Below are 24,649 nucleotides of genomic sequence, written 5' to 3'. Positions count from 1 at the left end.
CGATCCTGGAGACCCAGGATTGAATCCCACATCTGGCTCCCGGTGCATGGAGCCTGCTTCTCCCTCTGCCTATGTCTCTGCCTCTCTCTCTCTCTCTCTCTCTGTGACTATCATAAATAAATAAAAATTAAAAAAAAAGAACAATCTTAGCATTGTTTTGGAAAAAAATGGGAATTAATATTAATATTGGGTTTTTACTTTGTATCATATGGCATTTTAGATATTATGTATTATTTCACTGAATACTTCAAAAGAAATGGAGTACTTTGAAATTTTTTTAAATTCTATTTATTTTACAACTGAAGAAACAGGTTGAGCAACTGACCAGGACTTATTGAATAGTGACCCAACCAAACCAGATATCAAACTTAGACTTATGTCCCTATTTTATCATCTTGTTAAGAGACATCTTAATTATTTCAAGACTATATTCAAAACTACATCTGATTTTTCTTTTTAGCATTTTCAGTGCTGACTTCTGAGTAAAGCTAAAATGGATTGGCATATTTATTCTTCGTTTCTCCTAAAAGACCACATATAAAGGAATACAAGGTAATAAATGCATATAACTTGATAACAATGAAGAAAATAGGATAGACTCAACAATGGATGAAGCAGTCCTGCAAAGTAGGAACCAGTGAGTGTGAACTAATACTACATGTGGAAAAAGCCACTGCTTAGCCATAATGCAGAGAGCTTTGAACTGTTGAGAAGGATGAGCCTTGAAGGAACTAGATACTGTGTGAAGATACAAGTTGGGTAAGAGGCTAAAAATGGGACTTAAATGAAAAAGAAGATATATGGGACTCCTGGGTGGCTCAGTAATCAAGCATCTGCCTTCGGCTCAGGGCGTGATTCCAGGATCAAGTCCCACATCAGGATCCCTACAGGGAGCCTGCTTCTCCCTCTGCCTATATCTCTGCCTCTCTGTGTCTCTCTCATGAATAAATAAATAAAATCTTAAGAAAAAGAAAATGAAGATATATAACTCATAAGCCCCACCTTGTATGATTATTTTTTTTATTTGAGCTTTACTTAGTTAACAGATTCTCTTTTTTATTTTTTAAAGATTTTATTTATTTATTTATTCATGAGAGACACAGAGGCAGAGACACTGGCAGAGAGAGAGGCAGGCTGCATGCAAGGGAGCCTGATGTGGGCCTCGATCCTGGGTCTCCAGGATCACACCCTGGGCCAAAGGCAGGCGCCAAACCACTGAGCCAACCCAGGCATCCCCAGATTCTCTCTTTTTTTTTTTTAAAAAAAAAAAAGGTTTTATTTTTAAGTAATTTCTATGCCCAACAAGGGGCGTGAACTCAAAAGCTTCGAGATCAAGAGTTGCATGCTCTTCCAACTGAACCAGGTGCCCCTCCCCTGAATGATTATCTTAAAGGAAAAGCCTGACAGTCCATAACTATAGTCACAGTACTCTTAATCTTTCAGTGCCTCATTGTTAACCACATGCAGAAAACTAAGATAAAAATTAGAAAGAGGGATCCCTGGGTGGCGCAGCGGTTTGGCACCTGCCTTTGGCCCAGGGAGCGATCCTGGAGACCCGGGATCGAATCCCACGTCGGGCTTCCGGTGCATGGAGCCTGCTTCTCCCTCTGCCTGTGTCTCTGCCTCTCTCTCTCTCTGGTGTGACTATCATAAATAAATTTAAAAATTAAAAAAAATTAAAAACAAATAAAAACAAAACAAAACCTGGAGGAAATAATAACAGGGAAGAGAAGAGTAGTTGAAACAGAAATCTAGTTATTGATGTTTAAGAATTCTTTGCAACCATCCAAAAAGAGCAAGATGTTATGAAAAAGGAACGTACAATAACAAAAAGCTCTTGAAGTTTTTTAATGGTTGCATAGTTTAAAAAAGTAAATTAGATTTCCCCCCATTCTAAGGACATCCAGAGCATTCTTTGTAATACTGATCAGACCACCACCATCTGTCACCCACTTTATCACAACAAACTGCCTAAGAAACTGATTCTAAGAAGGAAGCTGTAATCATAACTGATTATCCAACTTCTAAAACTCTACAAGGCTTAATCCCATTATACTTTTCATCTTGGTTTACTTTATTCACCCAGTTCAAGATTAAAGTTATTTGATAACAGTTAGACTTTTAACTCTATCAAGCTATTCCTTGATCTGACCCAATCTTAATAACTGGCCCTCTCTTCACCTCCTTCCATCATGCCCTAATTCATAGAATTCTCAGGAGCAAAATTCAATCTTGATTACTTACTGAGACCACTGTTTCCTTAGTTGGTGTTTATACTTTTTTTAATTTTCAATTTTTTTAAAAGTAGGCTCTATACTCAACATGGAACTAGAACTCACCACTCCAGATCAAGAGTTTTGTGCTCTGAGTCAGCCAAGTACCTGGGTAGTTTTATCTTTTGTTATTATTATGTCATATGTGAATAGAAAGTTATAATTCTTTTCCAGCATATATTTTGTCTCTGTTTATGATTGCCTAATTATTCAGTGTAATGTTGAATATGAGTAATGAGATAGGACATCCTTGAATTGTTCCCAATATTAGGGGGAAGCATTTAGTCTCATATTCAGTATGATACTAGCTATAGGTTTTTGGTTGTTGCTTTTTTTATAGATGACCTTTATTAGGTTAAGGAAATTTCTTTTTTTTTTAAGATTTTTATTTATTTGAGAATAACACATGGTTGTTGGGAGGGGCAATGGGAGAGGGAGAAGCAGACTTCCCACTGAGCAGGAAGCCCTATGCAGGATCCCAAAATCCTGGGATCAAGACCTGAGCCGAAAGCAGGGGCCTGACCGACCGAGCCACACAGGTGCCCCACGGAAATTTCTTTCTATTTCCAGTTTACTGAGAATGCTTATTAGGAATGGATGCTGAGTTTTATTACATGCCTTTTCCACATTTATTGAAATGATCATGTGGTTTTTCTTATTTGGTCTTTTGATGTGATTAATTCTCAAACGGTGAACTAGCATTACATTCTTGGAATGAATTCCACTTGGGCATTAAGTATTATCCTTTTTATATGATGTTGGATTTAATTTACTAATATTTTATTGAAAGTTTTTACATCTGTGTTCATGGGAGATATTGTTCTGTAGTTTTCTTATAATGCCTTTGGTATGGCTAAAACATTTGTAAATGTCTTTGGTGGTCTTGTAAAATGAATTGAGAGGGTTCCCTCTTCTTTCTTTTTTTTTTTTTAAGATTTTATTTATTTATTCATGAGAGACACACAGAGGCAGAGACACAGGCAGAGGGAGAAGCAGGCTCCATGCAGGGAGCCGGATGTGGGACTTGATCCCAGGACCCTGGGATCATGCTCCGAGCCAAAGACAGACGCTCAACCGCTGAGCCACCCAGTTGTCCCTTCTTTCATTTTCTTAAAGACGTCGTATAATATTAGTATTATTTCTTCCTTAAATGTTTCATATAGTTCTGTGAAACCGTCTGGATCTGAGATTTTCTTTTTTGAAAGATTTTTAGGTACCAATTTGATATCATTAATAGATATAGAACTATTCTGATTGTCTCTTCTTGAGTGAATTTTGTTTTCAAGGAAGGAAGGTGGTCCATTTCATCTAAGATGAAACCTTATCTATCTCTATATAGAGAGATTTCTGTAGTATTACCTTAGTGTTCTTTGTAATGTCTGTGGGATTTCTGGTAATGCATCCTGTTTCATTTCTGATACTGGTAATTTATATCTTCTTCGTTTTTTTTTTTTTTTCTTTTTTCTTTTCTTTCTTTTTTTTCTTCTTCGTTTTTTTCTTAGTCATTCTGGCTAGAGGTTTATCAATCTTACTGCTTTGTGAAACCAGCTTTTGGGTTCATTTATTTTTTTTTATTTTTACAATCATTAATTTCCCTTTAATCTTCTTTGCTTTGGGTTTAATTTGCTTCTTTTTCTTTTTCTTTTTTTACTTTTTATTTTTTAAAGATTTTATTTATTTATTCATGAGATACAGAAAGAGAGAGAGAGGCAGAGACATAGGCAGAGGGAGAAACAGGCTCCATACATGGAGCCCAACGTGGGAATCGATCTTGGGTCTCCAGAATCCGGCCCTGGGCCAATGGCAGTGCTAAACCGCTGGGCCACCCGGGCTGCCCAATTTGCTTATTTTTCTTAAGGTGGAGGCTTAAGTTACTGATTTGAGAATTTTTTTTTAAGATTTTTATTTATTAAAGAGGGCACATGAGCATGAGCAGTGGGAAGAGGTAAAGAGAGAAGCAGACTCCCCACTAAGCAGGGAGCCCGACATGAGGCTCAATACCAAGACCTGAGATCATGACCTGAGCTGACAAGGCAGACACTTAACTGAACCACTCAGGCGCCCCCCCCCCCCTTTTTTTTTTCTATCAGAAACGTTTAATGCTTTAAGTTTTCCTCTAAGCAACGCTTTAGATGTATCTCACAAATTTTACTGTGTTGTATTTTCATTTTCTTTCAGACTAAATTGTTAAATTCTCCTGAGACTTCCTCTCTGATCTAAGAACTAGATAGTTTATTGTTTAATTCCAAATATTTGGAGATTTTCTAAATATTTGATTCTAATTTAATTCTGTTGTAGTCTGAGAACATTTTTTTTCAGATTTTTATTAGTTAAATTTGTTAAGATTTGCCATGTGGCCCAGAACATGGTCCATGTTAGAAAGGGTTCCATGTGTACATGGAAAGAGTATATAATCTGACATTTTTTTGGTGGAAAATTCTGAATGTCAGATCAAGTTGGTTGATAGTGTTGCTGAGGTCATCTTTATCCTTATTAATTTTTTGCCTACTTCTCAATTACTGAGAGTAGAATGTTGAAGTCTCCAATTATACTTATGGATTTATATATTTTAATTTTTATATCTGTCTTTGCTTTGTGTACATTGAAGTTCAGTTGTTTTAGGTGCATGAATTTAGGATTGTGCTATGTTGGAGAATTGACATTTCTCATTTTCTCATGTCCCTTTTTTTTTTTTTTTTTAAGATTTTATTTATTTATTCATGAGAGACACCCAGAGAGAGGCAGAGACATAGGCAGAGGGAGAAGCAGGCTCCATGCAAGGATCCCAATGTGGGATCATGCCTTGAGCCAAAGACAGACATTCAACTGCTAAGCCACCCAGGCATCCCTGGCTTTTAATTTGTGTGTTTAGAACATTTACATCTAATGTGATCATTGATATGGTTGATTAAAAATTCTCAGTAGCTGTTTTTAATTTCACAGTCCCAATTCCTGAAGGTGAGACATGTATATTTGTTATACACCTTCCTCTACCTGACTTAGATTCCATGGGCCATCATCATAATTGTCCCTTATCTGTTGCTTCCTGATCTTCCTTAAAAACCTCATGTGTCTGCCTATTCAACTCCTATACTTTCTTATCAGAATTACCTGGAGAAAAACACATGTGGTTAAACTGACTATTCTCACTGTGAGCTGATAACCACTATTTTCGAGTGTGCTTTTAGCTCTTAGCTTCAATCTTCTATCTCCCTGATCATTTCAAATCTGTTCTCTGAAGTGACTATTGTACAACTTACTTGCCTCCAATCTCCAGCAGCTACTTCTAATTCCTCACAGCTAATGAACTAATTTCTTATGTTACTGAAAGATAGGAACAAGGAGCACTGCATCTTTTCATCATCAAAGGTATCTAACCTTCATCTGCTGTTATATACTCTGTCTTCCATCTCCTCTGTTTTAGGATTTTCCTTCCATCTCTTTCTCTTATGTTGTAAATTTCTCTTTTTACTTCAACCAGCAAAGTTATATCTCCATCTTAAAGAGAAAAAGGAAAGATTTATTTATAGACTCCATACCCCATCTGATTCAGAATTTAAACTCATGCAGATCATCTCCACACTTTTAACCACTATGCAGGACTTTTCAAACTTCAGTTTAAAAAGACAAAATCTTTGTTCCCTCTTCACCTCCACCCAAACCTGCTGCTTCCTCCATCTTTCCTTAGACATTTGAAAGGTACCATCATTTACCGAGTTGCTCAAGCCAACCCCCCAACTCACCATTTACCCCTTTCTCTGCCTTATGGCCCATATACATTAGTAACTCTTACTAGCTCAAGCTTTAAGTATGAAACTGACCTTTGAACAGCAGAGCTTTGAACTGTGCCTGTCCACTCTGGATTTTTTTTTTCCCAACAAATATAGTACAAGTACTATAAATATATTTTCTCTTATAATTTTCTTAACATATTATTTTTTCTATCTTTATTGTAAGAATACAGTTTATAATATGTGTAACATAGAAAATATGTGTTAATCAACTGTTGTGTCATCTGTAAGGCTTCTGGTCAACAGTAGGCTATTAGAAGTTAAGTTGCGGGGGATGACTGGGTGGCTCAGCGGTTGAGCATCTGCCTTTAGCTCAGGACATGATCCTGAAGTTCGAGGATGAAGTCCCACATTGGGATCCCTGCAGAGAGCCTGCCTCTCCCTCTTCCTACATCTCTGCTTCTGTCTCTGTGTCTCTCATGAATAAATAAATAAAATATTTAAAAAGAAAAAAATAAGTTGTCGGAGCCAAAAATTATAAGTGAATTTATGGCTGCCCAGGGGTTTGGTACCTCTAACTCCTACACTGTTCAGGTGTCAACTGCATTCTGGTTCTGATTTCCCCTTACTCTGTCCCTACGTCCCTAAGCAAGCCACTATTCACATTTACTTTAACTATTAAACATCTTCCCTCCTTCCACTCTTGAGCTCTGTTGTCCATCTGCCACATAGCAGCCAGAATGTTATTTTTTTAAGTGATACTTCCAGTTCAAAATGACTTTTAACTAAATTTAGAATAAAATCCATGTTCCTTACCATGGCCACAATACTCTATGTTACTTTACTACCTGTTCTGCTCTTGACTATTCCTCCAGCTTTATCCCTTTCTCCTCTCCCTTGCTCACTGTCCATTAGACATACTAGCCTCATGGTATTTTTCAAATACCCCAGGTTTCTTGCAACCTCAGGTCCTTTGAAAAGCCTATTTTATCTACCTAGAATGCCCTTTGCCCGGATCCTGACATATCTTGCTCTGTGATTTCATTCATGTTGTTGTTCAAATGTCAGACCTTTCCTGACCATCCTAACTAAATCAACTTTTGTCTCCACTCAGTTGTCCCTCTACTTGTTAATTTTTTTAAAGGCACTTAAATTAACCTACTTTTTAAGTTTTGTCCAAAATGAGGATTGAGATTTGAGATTTGTCTTATTCACTACTTTATCTGCAATGCCCATAACATTGCTGGGAACACAGAAAAACATAGTAGGTCAGTCATCAGTAAATACTTGTTGAGCAAATGAACGAATAGTAAATAAAGTAGATATGTCAATTGTTGGTGTGGGGGAGGCAGAAAACAGAAGCAAGAATATGAGAAATGTATTGAATCAACTCAGAAGGGTCAACAACAGATCAAAATACAAAGACAAACTATCATAAGAGAATTTTTAAAATGTGGGATTATATTACCAAATAAATAGTACAAGAACATCTCAGAGCTGAAGGACACAAATTTTCTGATTGAGAGATTCACCAGCTCATTGCTATCAATGAAAAAAAGAAACATATCTTTGTCAAATTTTAGAGCAGTTGGCAGAAACAGAGATCCTAAATGTCCCTTGAAAGAAAAGGGCAAGAATCAATAGCATCAGACTTCTTAAAAACTTACTGTATTCTAGAAGACAGTGTAACAGTTTTTAAGTGCTGATAAAAAACTTTTTTCCATATAGTTTGTTAGTCTTTTATTAGGATGGAATAAAACCTTTTTTTTTTTTTATGTGAAAAGATTCAGAAGTATTACTTACATACCATTATAAGAAATTGCTTGTAGATATTCTGCTGTAGGAAAATGAGAATGTATCCATAAATAAAGATACTGGGCAGCCGGGGTGGCTCAGTGGTTTAGTGCCGCCTTCAGCCCAGGGCATGATCCTGGAGACCCAGGATCTAGTCCCACGTCGGGCTCCCTGCATGGAGCCTGCTTCTCCCTCTGCCTGTGTTTCTGTCTCCCTCTCTCTCTGTGTGTGTGTGTGTCTCATGAATAAATACATAAAATCTTAAAAAAAAATAAAATAAAGATCCGTTGAGTCAAAGAAACAGTTTCTAATCCAGAAGAGTTAATACAGGAAGAACCCATGGTAACAAAGCACAAAGCCCTCAGCTTTATTAGAGCAGGACACGGGGCTTTGGGTAGAAAGACTCTTAGAAAAGAGGACTTGATAAAACAGACTGCCTTATTGCATAACCTCATTTATTCTTATCATGTGAGTGGGGCCCTTGCAGTTCATGTTCTACATGGATGAAGCAACTGGAAATGTGCAAGAGAAAAACCATTGTAAACATTAGGACAAGACCCTGTAGTAGGAGGTTCTGGGTGGCTCAGTCAGTAAACCCTCTGCCGTCAGCTTGGGTCATGATCTTGGGGTCCTGGGATTGCCTTGCATTTGGCTCCCTGCTCCATGAGGAGTCTGCTTGTCCCTCTATTCCTTCCCCCTGCTCTGCTGTCTCTCTTTCTCAAAGAAATAAAATATTTAAAAATAAAAAAAGATCCTATAACAATAGTAATAGCTTTTTTTTTTTTACCCTATATACTACATGCCAATAATCATTCTGAGTATTTTTACATGTGTTAAGTCATTTAATTTGGTTTTACAACAATCATGTAGATCTGTCCTCATTTTACGGATGAGAAAATGGGCAGAAAGATTAAATAATTTTCTCACAGTTAAGACAGCTAGAAAGTGCCATATCCAGAGTTTGAACTTCAGTATGGCTGCAGAGCTGATACTCTTAACTAATATTCTGTAAGTTTTCTAAATATAATTAATGTAAAACACACAAGAGTGCCTGGGTGGCTCAGTTGGTTGGGCATCTGCCTTCAGTGCAGATCATGATCTATGAGTCCTGGGATTGAGCCCGTCGGGCTCCCTGCTCAATGGGGAGTCTCCTTCTTCTCCTTTGCGCCTCCCCCTGCTTGTGCTCTTGCACTCTCTCTTTCTCAAATAAAGTCTTTAAAAATAAATACACAGCTTAGCTCATGAGCAAACACTTGCAAGACAATAAATACTTGATAATCAAGTTAACCAAAAGTAGTGATAAATCAGTATTGCAAGTTGTGGGGAGCTCTAAGAATGCCGAACTTTCATCTTTTAGAGTACATTGTAGATATATCCAGAATTTATATAGTAAGAAATAGTATTCAAAGGATATTATTTAAAAATAATGGCAAGTCTTGAGGTGCCTCTGTGGCTTAGTAGGTTAAACATCTGACTCTTGACCTCAGCTGAGGTCACAATCTCAGAATCATAAGATTGAGCCCCAAATTGGCTGTGTGATAGGTGAGGAGCCTGATAAAGATTCTCTCCCTCTCCCACCCGTTCCTGTAGGCACTCTCAAATAAACTAAAATATGGCAACTCTGTAAAGAAATGGTTAAGAAAGCTTGTCTCTCAAGAATAGGGCAGACACTGGAAAGATCTGGGCAGAAGAGATATTTTCATTATAAACCTGTTCTTTCTTTAACCACTTTATTATTTGCATAAAAATAAGAATTTATATTAGAATATCTTTCATTTTCTCCCTAATGTTTCTCTAAGTACACATTGTGCTTCCTGCCTTTATATGTTTAAAATTAAACTTGTTTCTTGGGGGCACCCGGATGATGCAGTCAGTTTAACATCTGACTCTTGGTTTCAGCTCAGGTTATGATCTCAGGGTCCTAGGATTGAGCCCGGAGTCAGGCTCCACACACAGCCGGGAGTCTGCTTGATACTCTCTCTTCCCTCTCTCTGCCCCTCCCGCCTATCCTCTCTCTTTTAACTAAAAACTTAAAAATAAATATAAAATTACTGTTTATTCTTTTGCATATGCTTCTCCTTTATTTCTAGAAATTGAAATCCTATCCTTCAAATCTACCCCCAAATGCTCCCACCTCCAATGAACCTTACCAGATCTCTTACAGGAATTTGTAAGTTCCACGACATATGTACATTCTACTTTATGTTCTTATTTGTTGTGTACCCTGGTTGATTGTAAACTCCTTAAACACAGTCTTGGTGCTTAATAAATGTCAAATGTGCACTTAAGAAATACCGAGAAGCAGAGGAAATAGGACTAAAAATGGTGCTAACATTAATGGTATCAGAATGATGGAGCAGATGAAAGCTAGTTACTGCATATCGGCAATAGTTTCAGCATTTTGTTTGTTTTCTTGCAGTATCTGAGCAGTTTGATAAACTGATGGAATTAACCAGCTTAGAAGTTAGGGAATGGTGAGCTAAAAGAGAAATTCAATTGTTAAAAAGGGAACTAAAATAATTACCAAGTATTGTAATTATTTGCTTTCTAAAACGAGAGAAAGTTGTGCATGGGCACATTTTGTGATAAAAGGAGAAAACTCACTGGGGAGAGAGAAGTTGAAGATGCTGGGAAAATGGAAAATAATCTCTTGGTGAGGAAAAGTGGAATGTATGGATTGTAATTATTTTGAAGGATTAATTATCTGAAGTATAGATGGCTGCAATTATACACTGTCAGTAGGAGAAATGAGATCTTTGAGGCAAATTTCATATTGCTGGTGAGAAATTCAAGGTGAATTATGACTTGCCTAAGGTCATTAAAAGTTGTTAATGAATCATATAACTGAGATTTGAACTATTTCCAAATCTATATTCTCCCCATTTCCCTACCCAGCCGGAAATACTTGTCTCCTTTCTGATGAAATCCTATTTTACTAAATTACTTTTCTGGAACCTTTGTACATTTCTTTAAACTCCCTCTCAGGCACAGTAAATTATTTCTAGACTCATATTTTTTTGTAAGCTATTATTATAATGCACATCACACTGCATTAGCACAATTTGTTTTCATGTCAGTCATTTCCTCTTTAAGGGTTGGAATCATGTCTTCTTTACTTTTGTTCCTAATGCAAAGACTGGCAGAGAACTGAGGCTCAACCGTGTCTTCATATTGGAATTCTTGTTATGAATCATTTTGATCTGTGGAAATAGCTCCATGGGTGCTATTTATAAGCCATGACAGAGATAATCAGGCAATTTATGAACAAAAATTTGGTAACAAGACATCTAAATAGCCAAACAGAAATGTAAAGTGTCTCAACCCCCAAAAGATTTGGGTAATTCTGGTGATCTCAGAATTTTAGGCTTCTGTGAAAGGCGGGGGAAGGGCTATTCTAAGAAATGACTTGAAAAAAAAGAAGGTGAATTGAGTGTAACAAAGCTCCACTTATAAGGGTTGTGTCTTGTATTTTCCTTTCTTTCCTACTTTGCCTTCCCATATTTCATATCTGTACCTTTTCAAGTATCAAATATTTGAGGGGCACCTGGGTGACTCAGTGTTTGAGCATCTATCTTTGGCTCTGGTCGTGGTTCCGGGGTCCTGGGATAAGTCCTACATCAGGTTCCCCATAGGGAGCCTGCTTCTCTCTGCTGATGTCTGCCTCTCTCTCTGTTTCTCTCATGAATGAATGAATGAATGAATGAATGAATAAATAAATAAATAAATAAATAAATAAATAAATCTTTTTTAAATTTTTGAAGCAAGTTTTTTTTTTTTTTTAAAGATTTTTATTCTTTAAAAATAAACACAGACAGAGGGAAAAGCAGGCTCCATGCAGGGAGCCCAATGTAGGACTCGATTTCGGGACTCTGGGATCACACACTGAACCAAAGGCAGACGCTCAACCGCTGAGCCACCCAGGTGTCCCTTGAGGCAAGTTTTTTTTTAAATATTTTATTTATTCATGAGAGATAGAGAGAGGCAGAGGGAGAAGTAGGCTCCATGCAAGGAGCCCGACGCAGAACTCGATCCCGGGTCTACAGGATCACATCCTGGACTGAAGGTGGTGCTAAACCGCTGAGCCACCAGGGCTGCCCGCCTTGAGGCAAATTTTAAGAGCAAGAGAATTCTATTAGGTTCATGGACCAAAAGACTATGCAAGCATGAAATTGTTATATATCCCAAGTGTTTATGTCCTCTTAAAGGGGGCCAAATCAAATATCATTAGTACTGTGTCCTGGCCCAAGTCTAGGATCTCTGGTAATAATGTGTGTTTCTCTTCTTACTCTGATCCTGCCTAGATATTATGTAACCTGTGGGCTAATTTTAAAACTTAATTGCAAAACATACTCTATATAAAATAATGCAGAGAAGTGGAAAATAACTCAAAATATGTAAATATATATATAAAACATTTAATTTTTATATAAATTACTAAAATATGTAAATGTTCAAATAATAGAGCAAAAAATCATTGTTCATTGTTGCTTATATCTGCAGCTGGTCAATGACAGTAGCTGACAAGTGTCACCATTATGATTACCATTTATTACAAATTCACCTTCCATTAGCTAACACCTCAATAGATTGAGCAGCTTTTTATAGAACAGTAGTTTCCCTAGATTCCCCCACACCCCTTCTTGCCACTATTATGGAACAGTGACATATTTCCCTATTTGATAATATAGATAATTCACCCCAATCAATCCTGTAACAGATCCCAGGGGCACCTGGGTGACTCAGGGTTTGACTGTCTGCCTTTGACTCAGGGTGTGATCCTGGGATTCTGGGATCAAGTCCTGCATCAGGCTCCCTGTGGGGAACCCACTTCTCCTTCTGCTTGTATCTCTGCCTCTCTCTCTCTCTCTGTCTCTCATGAATGAATAAAATAAAATCTTTTTTTTAAGATTTTATTTATTTATTCATGAGAGAGAGAGACAGAGACACAGGCAGAGAGAGAAGCAGGCACTATGCAAAGAACCTGACATGGGACTCGATCCAAGGTCTTCAGGATCACGCCCTGGACTGCAGGCGGCGCTAAACCGCTGCACCACCGGGGCTGCCCATGAATGAATAAAATAAAATCTTAAAAAAAATTTTTTGCAGTACAAAAGAGGAAGAGTAGTAGACTAATGATTACAAATTACACTAGTATCTTTTGAGAGGAGAATCTACGTATTAGTCTATTGCACAGTGAATAATGTTGCAATCTCTATTTTTGCTTGTATGTTTTAAAGACTTATTTATTTTAGAGAGAGAGAGAGAGCATGAGTGGAAAGGGCAGAGGGAAAGAGAGAGATAGTCCCAAGCAGACTTGGAGCTCACTCTGGAGCCCTGTGCAGGGCTCAATCCCATGACCCTGAGATCACAACCTGAATCAAAATCAAGAGTCAGGACACTTAACCGACTGTTCCACCCAGGAGCCCCTCTATTTCTATTTTATTTTATTTTTTTGTCTGACTTCCCATCTATTTGTTTTGCAGTTTCTTTTCATTAAAAAAATTTTTAATTCTAGTGTAATTAACAGTGTTCTATTAATTTCAGGTGTGCAATTTAGTGACTCAGCAATTCTATGCATTAATTAGTGCTCAGCATGATAAGTATCCTTTTAATCTTCAGCTGTTTCTCTTTGCCCCCACCCATTTCCTCTCTGGTAATCATTAGTTTGTTCTCTATAGTTTGTTTGTTTGTTTGTTTGTTTGTTTGTTTAAGAGAGAGAGTGTGTGAGCAGGGGGAAGGGACAGAGGGAAGGGAGGGGAAAGAATCTCAAGCAGACTCCCTGCTGAGTGCAGAGTCCCATGTGGGCCTCGATCTTATGACCCTAAGATCATGACTCTAACTGAAACCAAGAGTGGGACACACAACTGACTGAGCCACCCAGGTGCCCCAGTTCTCTAGAGTTTAAAGTGTCTATTTTTCAGTTTGTCTCTTTTCTTCATTTGTTTCTTAAATTCCACATGCGAGTGAAATCCTATGTTGTCTTTCTCTGACTTATTTCACTTAGCATTATGCCCTCTAGATTCATCCATGTTGTTGCAAATGGCAAGATTTCATTCTTTTTTGTGTCTGAGAAATAAATATATACACACACACACACACATATAATAGCATATCTTGATATATAGCATATCTGGTTTATTCATTCATCTGTCAGTGGACACTTGGGCTGCTTCCCTAACTTGGGTATTGTAAATGTTGCGGTAAACTTACAGGTTTATGTATCTTTTCTTTTTTTTAAGATTTTGTTTATTTCTTTGAGAGAGAGGCAGAGACACAGGCAGAGGGAGAAGCAGGCTCCATGCAGGGAGCCTCATGCAGGACTTGATCCTTGGACCCCAGGATCTTGGTCTGGACCAAAGGCAGGCGCTAAACTGCTGAGCCACCCAGGTGTCCCACACATATCTTTGCAAATTAGTGTTTTTGTACTCTTTGGGTAAATACCCAGTAGTGGAATTGCTAGACATAGAGTAGTTCTATTTTTAATTTTTTGAGGAAACTTCATACTGTTTCTCACAGTGACTGTACAAGTTTGCATTCCCACTAAACTGTGTGAGGGTTCCCTTTTGTCCACATTCTCACCAACCCTTGTTCTTTCTTGTGTTTTGTATTCTAGCCCTTTTGACAGGTGTTAGGTGATATTGTAGTTTTGATTTGCATTTCCCTGTTGATTAGTGATGTTGAACATTTTTTCATGTGTTTTTTGGCCATCCATGTCTTCTTTGGAGAAATACCTGTTCATGTCTTCTGCACATTTTTAATTAATTAATTTTAGAGAGAAGATAGTGGAGAGGGGCAGAGAGAGAGGAAGAAAGAATCTCAAGCAGACTCTGCATTCAGGGCAGAGCCCAATGAAGGGCTTGATCTCGTGCCCTCAAGATCATGACCCAAACTGAAATCAAGAGTCACTCAGCTGACTGAGCTACCCAGGCACCCCTCTTCTGCTCATTTTTAATTAGAGTTTTTGTTATTTTGGTGTTGAGTTGTGTAAGTTCTTAATATGTTTTGATACTCTCTATCAGAGATGTCATTTTCAAATATGTTTTCCCATTCAGTAAGTTGTCCTTTAGATTTGTTGATTGTTTCCTTTGCTGTGCAGAAACTTTTTTTTTTTTTTTTTTTAGGATTTTATTTATTTGTTCATGAGAAACACAGAGAGAGAGGCAGAGACGTAGGCAGAGGGAGAAGCAGCCTGATGCGGGACTCCATCCCCAGATCTCGGGATCACGCCCTGAGCTGAAGGCAGACACTTAACTGCTGAGCCACTCAGGCATCCCTGTGCAGAAGCTTTTTATTTTAATGTATTTCCAATAGTTTATTTTTGCTTTTGTTTCCCTTGCCTCAGGAGACCTATCTAGAAAAATGTTGCTGTAGCCAGTGCCAGAGAAATTAATACCTGGGCTGTCTTCTATGATATTTATGGTTCAGGCCTCACAGTTTTAGGTCATTCATCCATTTTGAGTTTATTTTTGTGTATGGTGTAAGAATATTGTCAAGTTTCATTCTTTTGCCTGCAGCTGTCCAGTTTTCCCAACACCATTTGATGGAGAGACTTTTTCCCATTGCATGTTCTTGCTGCCTTTATTGAAGATTATTTGACCATGTAATCGTGGGTTTATTTCTGAGCTCTCTGTTCTGTTCTGTTGATTTTGGTATCTTTTTTATTTTTATTTTTATTTTTTTTTTAGGTATTGGTATCTGTTTTTATGCCAGTACCATACTGTTCTGATTACTACAGCTTTGTAGTGTATCCTGAAATCTGGAATTTTGATACCTCCAATTCCTTTTTCAAGATTGCTTTGGCCTTTTGGGGTCTTTTGTGGTTCCATATACATTTTAGGATTCTTTGTTCTAGTTTTTTTTTTTTTTTAAGATTTTATTTATTTATTTATGAGAGACAGAGAGAGAGAGAGAGAGGCAGAGACACAGGCAGAGGGAGAAGCAGGCTCCGTGCAGGGAGCCTGACGTGGAACTCGATCCTGAGTCTCCAGGATCAGGCCCTGGGCTGAAGGTGGTGCTAAACCACTGAGCCACCCGGGCTGCCCTTTGTTCTAGTTCTAAAACAACAGAAAATACTGTTGATATTTGGTAGAGATTGTATTAAATCTGCAGATTGCTTTGGGTAGTATGGACATTTTAATATTCTCCCAATCCATGAGCATGTCAAGTCTTTCCATTTGTTTGTGCCATCATTGTTTCTTTCATCAGTGTTTTGTAGTTTTCAGAGGATAAGTCTATTAGTGTATAGAAATACAGTGAATTTCTGTGTATTGATGTTTTATCCTGTGACCCTACTGAATTCATTTATCAATTCTAATAGTTTCTTGGTAGAGTCTTTAGGTTTTTTTTTTTTCTTTTCTTTTCTCTTTTAAAGATTTTATTCATTCACCCATGAGAGACACAGAGAAAGAGAGGCAGAGACACAGGCAGAGGGAGAAGCAGGCCCCATGCAGAAAGCCCGATGCGGGACTAGATCCTGGGTCTACAGGATCACAACCTGGGCTGAAGGCAGTGCTAAACCGCTGAGCCACCCGGGCTGCCCCTTTTTCTTTTTTGTTTTAAGATTTTATTTATTTATTTAACAGAGAGACTGAGAGAGCATGAGTAAGGGGAGAGGCAGAGGGAGATGGAGAGGACAAGTAGACTCCCCACTGAGTGCAGAGACCAACATAGGGCTCAATCCCAAGACCCTGAGATCATGACCCAAGCTGGAGTCAGATGCCTAACCGACTGAGCCACCCAGGAACCCACTAGATTTTTATATATATAGTATCATGTCACTACAAATAATGAATATTTTACTTCTTCCTTACCAATTTGGATACCTTTTAATCCTATCTCTTATCTGATTGCTATGGCTAGGACTTCCAGTATTCTGTTGAATAAAAGTGGTGAGAATGGACATCCTTGTCATGTTCCACATCTTAGGGCAAAAGTTCTCAGTTTTTCACTATTATCATTTTAATTGTGGGTTTTTCATAGATGGCCTTTATTATGTTGAGGTATGTTCTCTCTAGACCTATTTTATTGAGGTTTTTTTTTTGATGAAGGATGTTGTCCTTTGTCAGATGCTATTTCTGCATCTATTAGTGTGATCATATGGTTTTTATTCTTTCTCTTAAGAAATGTGATGTATCACATTGATTGATTTGCAGGTGTTGAACCTTACTTGCATCCAAGGAATAAATCCCATGTGATTGTGTTGAATCATTTTTGTAATGTATTGTTTGATTTAGTTTGCTAATATTTTTTGAGGATTTTTGTATCTATTTTTTTTTAATTTTTATTTATTTATGACAGTCACACACACAGAGAGAGAGAGAGAGAGAGGCTGCGCCACCCAGGGATCCCTGTATCTATTTTTCTGAGAAATTGGCCAAAGTTCTCTTTTGTGTGTGTGTCTTATCTGGTTTGGTATCAGGGCTGGCTGCTGGCTTCATAGAATGCATTTGTGAGCTTTCCTTCCCCTTCTGTTTATTGGAATAGTTTGAGAAAAGTAAGTGTTAACTCTTCTTTAAATGCTTGATAGGGGGCAGCCCTGGTGGTGCAGCGGTTTGGTGCCTCCTGCAGCCTGGGGTGTGATCCTGAAGACCCAGGATCGAGTCCCACATTGGGCTTCCTGCATGGAGCCTGCTTCTCCCTCTGCCTGTGTCTCTGCCTTTCTCTCTCTCTGAATAAATAAATAAATCTTTAAAAAAATTATTAAATGTTTGGTAGGTAAGCTTTCTGTTCCTGGACTTTTGTTTCAGAGTTTTTTTTATTACTGATTCTATTTCATTGCTGGTAATCAGTTTGGTCAAATTTTCTACTTCTTCCTGATTAACTTTTTGTAGGTTATGTGTTTCTAGGAATTTATTCATTACTTCTAGGTTGTCCATTTTATTGGCATGTAATTTTTATAATATTCTCTTGGGTGCCTACATGGCTTAGTTTGTTGAGTGTCTGCCTTCAGCTCAGGGCATGATCCCAGGGTCCTGGGATCAAGCCCATGTTGGGCTCCCTGCTCAGTGGGGAATCTGCTTTTCACCCCTCCACATGCCCCTCCCTGCTGCCTGTGATCTCTCTCAAATACATAAAATCTTTTAAAAAAAATATTCTCATATAATCATTTATATTTCTATGAGTTGGTTATTTTTCCTCTTTCATTTCTGATTTTGAGTCCTCTCTTTTTTGTCTTGCTGCTGTTGTCTGTTTCTGTTTTGATAAATCTGTCTAAGGGTTAATCACTCTTGTTCTCTTTCTTAAGATTTTTAAGATTTATTTATTTATTTTAGAGAGAGAGAGTGTGAGTGGAGGCAGGGGAGAGAGAGAGAAGCAGACTCCCCACTGAATGTGTAGCTTGATGCAGGGCTTGATCTTTACAGCCCTGAGATCATGACCTGAGTTGAAATCAGAGTCAAATACTTAACCTACTGAGCCACCCAAGTGCCCCCCTTGTTGATCTTTTCAAAGAACCAGCTCCTGGTTTCATTAATCTGGTCTAATTTCTTAGTTTCTAATTCATTTATTTCTGCTTTGATCTTTATTCTTTCTTTCTTTCTTTCTCAGGTTTGTTCTTTTCTTTTCTAGCTCCTTTAGGTGTTAGATTAGGTTGTTTATGGTGTTTTCTTGTTTTTTTGTTTTTTTTTTTTCCTTTTTTTTTTAAGATTTTATTTATTCATGAAAGACAGAAAGAGAGGCAGAGACACAGGCAGAGGGAGAAGCAGTCTTCATACAGGAGTCTGATGTGGGATTCGATCCTGGTACTCCAGGATCATGCCCTGGGCTGAAGGCAGGCACTAAACCACTGAGCCACCCGGGGATCCCCCCCTTTTTTTAAATTTTTGCTTCTTGGGGTAGGCCTGTAATGCTATAAACTTCCATCTTTTTTTTTTTTTTTTAAGATTTTATTTATTTATTCATGAGGGACACACAAAGAGAAGCAGAGACATAGGCAGAGGGAGAAGCAGGTTCCCCGCAGGGAGCTCTATACGGGACTTTATCCCAGGACCCTGGGATCATGCCCTGAGCCGAAAGCAGACGCTCAACCACAGAGCCACCCAGGTGCCCCAAACTTTTCTCTTAGAACAGCTTTTGCTGCATCCCAACAATTTTGGACTGTTGTGTTTTCATTTTCATTGGTCTCCATGTGTTTTTTTATTTTGTCTTTGATTTCTTGGTTTATCCATTCATTGTTTAGTAGCATGTTATTTAACCTCCATGTCTGTTTTTTCCAGATTTTTTTTCCTTGTGATTTCTAGTTTCATAGTATTATGGACAGAAAAGATGCATGGTATGACTTTACTCTTTTTTAATTTGTTGAGAATTCTTTTGTGAATCTATTCTGGAGAGTGTTTCATGCGTACTTGAAAAGAATGTGTATTGTGCTGCTTTAGGATAAAATGTTCTGAATATGTTAGATCCATCTGTTCCAATATGTCTTTCAAAGCCACTGTTTTCTTGTTGATTTTGTTTGGATGATATATGCATTGATGTAAGTGGGATGTTAAAGCTCCCTACTGTTATTATATTACTATTGATAACTTCCTTTATGTTTGTTATTAGCTGTTTTATGTATTTGGGTGCGTAAGTGTTTACAATGGTTATATCTTCTTGTATTGTTCTTATTATGAATTTATAGTGTTCTTTTTTGTCTCTTGTTACAATCCTTATTTTATTTTAAAGATTTTATGTGTTTATTCATGAGAGACACGCTGAGAGAGGCAGAGACACAGGCAGAGGGAGCAGCAGGCTCCTCACAGGGAACCTGATGCAGGACTCGATCCCAGGACCCCAGGATCACCCCCTGAGTCAAAGGCAGATGCTCAACTGCTGACCTACCAGATGTCTCCAGTCTTTGTTTTTTTTTTAATTTTTTTTTTTTTGTATGATAGTCACAGAGAGAGAGAGAGGCAGAGACATAGGCAGAGGGAGAAGCAGGCTCCATGCACTGGGAGCCCGACGTGGGATTCGATCCCGGGTCTCCAGGATCGTGCCCTGGGCCAAAGGCAGGCGCTAAACCGCTGCGCCACCCAGGGATCTTTGTTTTAAAGTCTATTTTGTCACATAGAAGTATTGCCACCCTGGCTTTTTTTTTTTTTTTTTTCATTTCCATTTGCACACTTCTCCACCCCCTCATTTTCAATCTGCATGTGTCTTTAGGTCTGAGATGAGTCACTTATATGCAGCATGTAGATGAGTCTTGCTCTTTTATCCATTCCATCACCCTATGTCTTTTGATTGAAGCATTTGGTCTGTTTACACTGAAAGTAGTTATTGATAGGGCACCTGGATGGCTCAGTTGGTTAAGTATCTGCCTTTAGCTCAGGTCATGATCCCAGAGTTCCAGGATAAAGCCCTGCATTGGAGTCCCTGCTCAGTAGGAAGTCTGCACCTTACTCTGCCCCTCACCCTGTTGGTATGCTCTTGCCCACTCTCTCTCTCAAATAAATAAAATATTTTTTAAAAAGAAAGTAATTATTGATATGTATTTATTGCCATTTTGTTATTTGTTTTATGGTTGTTTTTTAGTTTTTTTTTTTTTTTCTGTACCTTCTTTCTCTTGCTCTCTCATGGCTGACTGGCTTTCTTTAATGATATAGTTGGATTCCTTTGTTTTTCTTTTTCCATATCACTGATTTTTTATTTGTGATTACCATTAGGTTTATATATAATAGCTTATGCATATAACAGTCTGTATTAAGTTGATGGTTCCTTAAATTTGAACCCATTTGAAAAGCACTAAATTTGTACTCTTCTTCCTTCCACCATGTTTTAGGTATAAATTGTCATACTTTATATTCTATTATTTTGTGAACCCCTTGACTGATTTTTATTTTATTTGTTAATTTTTAATTTTTATTTTTAAAAAAGATTTTATTTATTCATGAGACACAGAGAGAGAGAGAGAGAGAGAGAGAGAGAGAGAGAGAGAGAGAGGCAGAAACACACAGAGGGAGAAGCAGGCTCCCTGCAGGGAGCCCAATGTGGGACTCAATCCCAGGACTCCAGGATCACACCCTGAGCCAAGGCAAACACTCAACCGCTGAGCCACTCAGGCGTTCCCCCTTGAGTGGTTTTTATAGAGATACTTAATTTTATTGCTTTTGTGCTTCCTTACTTTTCTTACTCCTGCTTATGATCTTTCCTTTCCACTCAAAAGAGTCCCCTTTAACATTTCTTGTAGGACTGATTTAGTGGTGATGAATACTTTTTGTTTTTGGTGATGAATACTTTTAAATTCTGTTTGTATGGAAAGCTTCTTTTTTTAAGATTAAAAAACAACAACAAGGGCAGCCTGGGTGGCTCAGCAGTTTGGCACCTGCCTTCAGCCCAGGGTGTGATCCTGGAAACCTGGGGTCCAGTCCCGCATCGGGCTCCCTGCATGGAGCCTGCTTCTCCCTCTGCTTGTGTCTCTGCCTTTCTCTCTGTCTCTCATGAGTAAATAAATAAAATCTTTAAAAACAACAACAACAACTTTTAAGTAATTTCCATATCCAATGTAGGGCTTGAATTTATGACCCTGATATCAAGAGTCACATGCCATCAACTTAGCCAGCCAGGTGCCTCTTGTCTAGGAAACTCTATCTTCTTTATTCTGAATGATATCTCTGCTGGATAGAGAATTCTTGGTTGCAGGTTTTTTTTACTTTCAGCACTTTGAATATATCATGCCACTACCTCTGGCCTGTAAAATTTATGCTGAAATCATAAGCTGATAGTGTTATGGAATTTCCCTTGTATGTAACTGTTTTCTTTTTTTCTAGCTGCCTTTAATAGTCTCTATCACTGTTTTTTTGTCATTTCAATTCCTGTGTATCTTAATGTGGACCTCTTTGGGTTGGTTTTGTTGGAGGCTCTCTATATCTCCTGGATCCTTATTTCTGTTTCCTTCATTATTTAGGAAGTTTTCAGCTATTATTTATTTCTTCAAGTAAATTTTCTGCACCGCTTTTTGTCTCTTCATCTTCCGACATCCCTATAATAAGCACATTATGCTTATTTTTAAAAAATATTTATTTACTCATGAGAGAAACAGAGAGAGAGAGGCATAGACACAGGCAGAGGGAGAAGCAGGCTCCATGCAGGGAGCCCGATGTGGGACTTGATCCCGGGATGTGAGATCATGCCTTCAGCCAAAGTCAGGTGCTCAACCACTGAGCCACCCAGGTGTCCCCAAACTACTGCTTCTATGCTCTATCTCAGTGGGGCTGTTTGTTGTGCTCTCTCTTTAAGGGTGGGGACTCAATTTCCTCTCATTCCCCTGTCTCTCCAAGAGCCAAACCCAGTGATTTTAAAGTTCCAGGTGTTAAGCCCCACTGATCATAAGAACTGGAAGTTAGGCCTCTCTGGTTTTCAAAGCCAAATGTTAGAAGAGATTCATCTTCCAAGCGCGGGTATCTAGTACCCAGGGTGCTTGATGTGGTGAGGTCTGCTCCTGTCCACTCCACATTCGAGGAGTCCCCCCCCCCCCTTCCCACAGACAGGCCTGTGTGTCCATTTGGCTCCTGACTCTGTCTCCACCCTCCCTACGTTCTTTGATGTAGCCTCTTAGCCACATTTAACTGTGTAGGATCTGTTCTGCTAATCTTCAGGTCATTTCCTGGGTTATTTACATTGATGTGGGGGCTATCTAGGTGAGTCTGTGGGACGAGGTGAGGTTAGGGGGAGCCTCCTACTCTTCTTCCCTGATGTTCTCTTGCAGTTTCTGTTTTTTGAGCCTAAGTTCTTCAAATTTATTAGTGGTATTGTCAGAGTCTTTTTTTTTTTTTTTTAAAGATTTATTTATTTACTAATGAGAGACACAGAGAGAGAGAGAGAGAGAGAGAAAGGCGGGGGAGGGGGGCAGAGACACAGGCAGAGGGAGAAGCAGACTCCATGCAGGGAGCCCGATGCGGGACTCGATCCCAGATCTGGGGATCACGACCTGAGCCAAAGGCAGGCGCTAAACCGCTGAGCTACCCAGGCGTCCCATGTCAAAGTCTTTTTAATTGTTAAAAAAAGACTGTACTCAGATTTGTTATCTATCCTCACTCACAGTTAAGCAAAGAACACTATTTTAATTTTGAAAAGAATTGCATGAAGCAAGAGATCAACAAATTATAGGGAATCTTTTTTTTTTTTTAAGATTCTATTTATTTATTCATGAGGGACACACACAGAGAGGCAGAGACAGAGGCAGAGGGAGAAGCAGGCTCCATGCAAGGAGCCCGATGCGGGACTTGATCCCAGGACCCCGGGATCATGACCTGAGCCAAAGGCAGATGCTCAACCACTGAGCCACCCAGGTGTCCCACAGGAAAATTCTTAAGGATAAGTTAATGTGTGTTAGAATTTCATAAAAATCCCATGTCACAGTATATTCCTGAAATTATTTTGCTTTTCAGGATTGAGTCTAGCAATTTCAATAGAGAAGAATTCAAACACAAAAAAACTCCCAGGTTGTCATGTAGAATGAGGAGACTGATATAACTGAAGTATAGTTTCTTTATCTGAGTATTTTGAATCTAGGGGCTTCTGTCTTCTGCCTAGAAGGTGCAGAAAGCTGTAAAGAGGGTGGTTACTACCCTAACAGGAAAAAGCGAGATAATCCACAAAGTAATTTTCTTGAACCCATCGGAAAATTGATGTAATCAGTTTAAGCGAAGGTGCCTCAGACACAAGGAGATTTTTCATCTACTTATGAGTTCTTTTACATGGTCATTCATCAACACTCACAAGGACTAGTGGGCCCAGGTGGAGACCAGAGACAAGCCCTTCTTGGTAACACAGGCTGGGGAGGTGAGCAGTTGCTGCCGTGTGAAAGAAACCGAGCCCTGCCTGGACTCCTCTTCCCTACATAACAAAACTTGTAGCTGCTGGAGAAGGAAAGCAACCTCAGAGTATAGATGAAGATCAGATAAGGTTGGGGAAAGAAAAAGAAATCCTTGTCCCATAGAGAACGGGCAGAAAACCATCGTGAACCAGATCATTAGAGGCTCCTACTGCTGGGAGAGGTCAGGATCACAGAGGAAGCCCCATCCCTTAGATGGTTTGTTACCAGCAGATCCATTTTCTGGTGAGGCTTCTCTTTCTGGATCACAGCTGGCTATCTTCTCATTCTGTCCTTAACATGGTCTTTCCTCCATGTGTACAACTGGAGAGAGAGTGCACAAGTGAGTTCTCTAATATCTCATAAGGACAGGAATTCAGAGGAGAAGAAACTGATCAGTCATTGTGAATATGTTGGCCCCTTGCTTACAGATACAGTCTTTTGTATCTTTGGTTAGTGAAGTCAGTTGTGGCAGGACTATAGTGGAGAAAACGTTTTCTAGACCTGCCTAGGTGAGAACCAGACTCACTCCAGCATGTAACCCTGTAAGGAGTGGAATTCACTGATGAGAAGGGTGGTTTGCCTGCAAATTCAGTTATTGTTAATAATGGTGTTTTTGATATGATTTGGATTTGACAGTCTGGTACTTAAGCAGACGCTGCATTGTTTGGCATAAAGATTTTTTGAAGATGTCTCATTTATCTTTTAAGAATCTCTATGCCCAATGTGGGGCTTGAACTTAGACCCAGAAATCAAGAGTCTCATGTCAACCAACTGAGCCAACCAGGTGTCTCATGTCTCATTTATCTTAAAATTTGTTAAGGTATAACTTACCATAAAATATAATTCAATGATTTTTAATAAATTTATTGAGTTTTAGAACATTTCCATCACTCTGATAAGATCACATGAGCCCGGGATCCCTGGGTGGCGCAGCGGTTTGGCGCCTGCCTTTGGCCCAGGGCATGATCCTGGAGACCCGGGATCGAATCCCACGTCGGGCTCCCGGTGCATGGAGCCTGCTTCTCCCTCTGCCTGTGTCTCTGCCTCTCTCTCTCTCTGTG

Source organism: Canis lupus, chromosome 3, assembly GCF_011100685.1.
Source record: "Canis lupus familiaris isolate Mischka breed German Shepherd chromosome 3, alternate assembly UU_Cfam_GSD_1.0, whole genome shotgun sequence".
Taxonomy (NCBI): Eukaryota; Metazoa; Chordata; class Mammalia; order Carnivora; family Canidae; genus Canis; species Canis lupus.
This window is presented reverse-complemented; position numbering follows the sequence as displayed.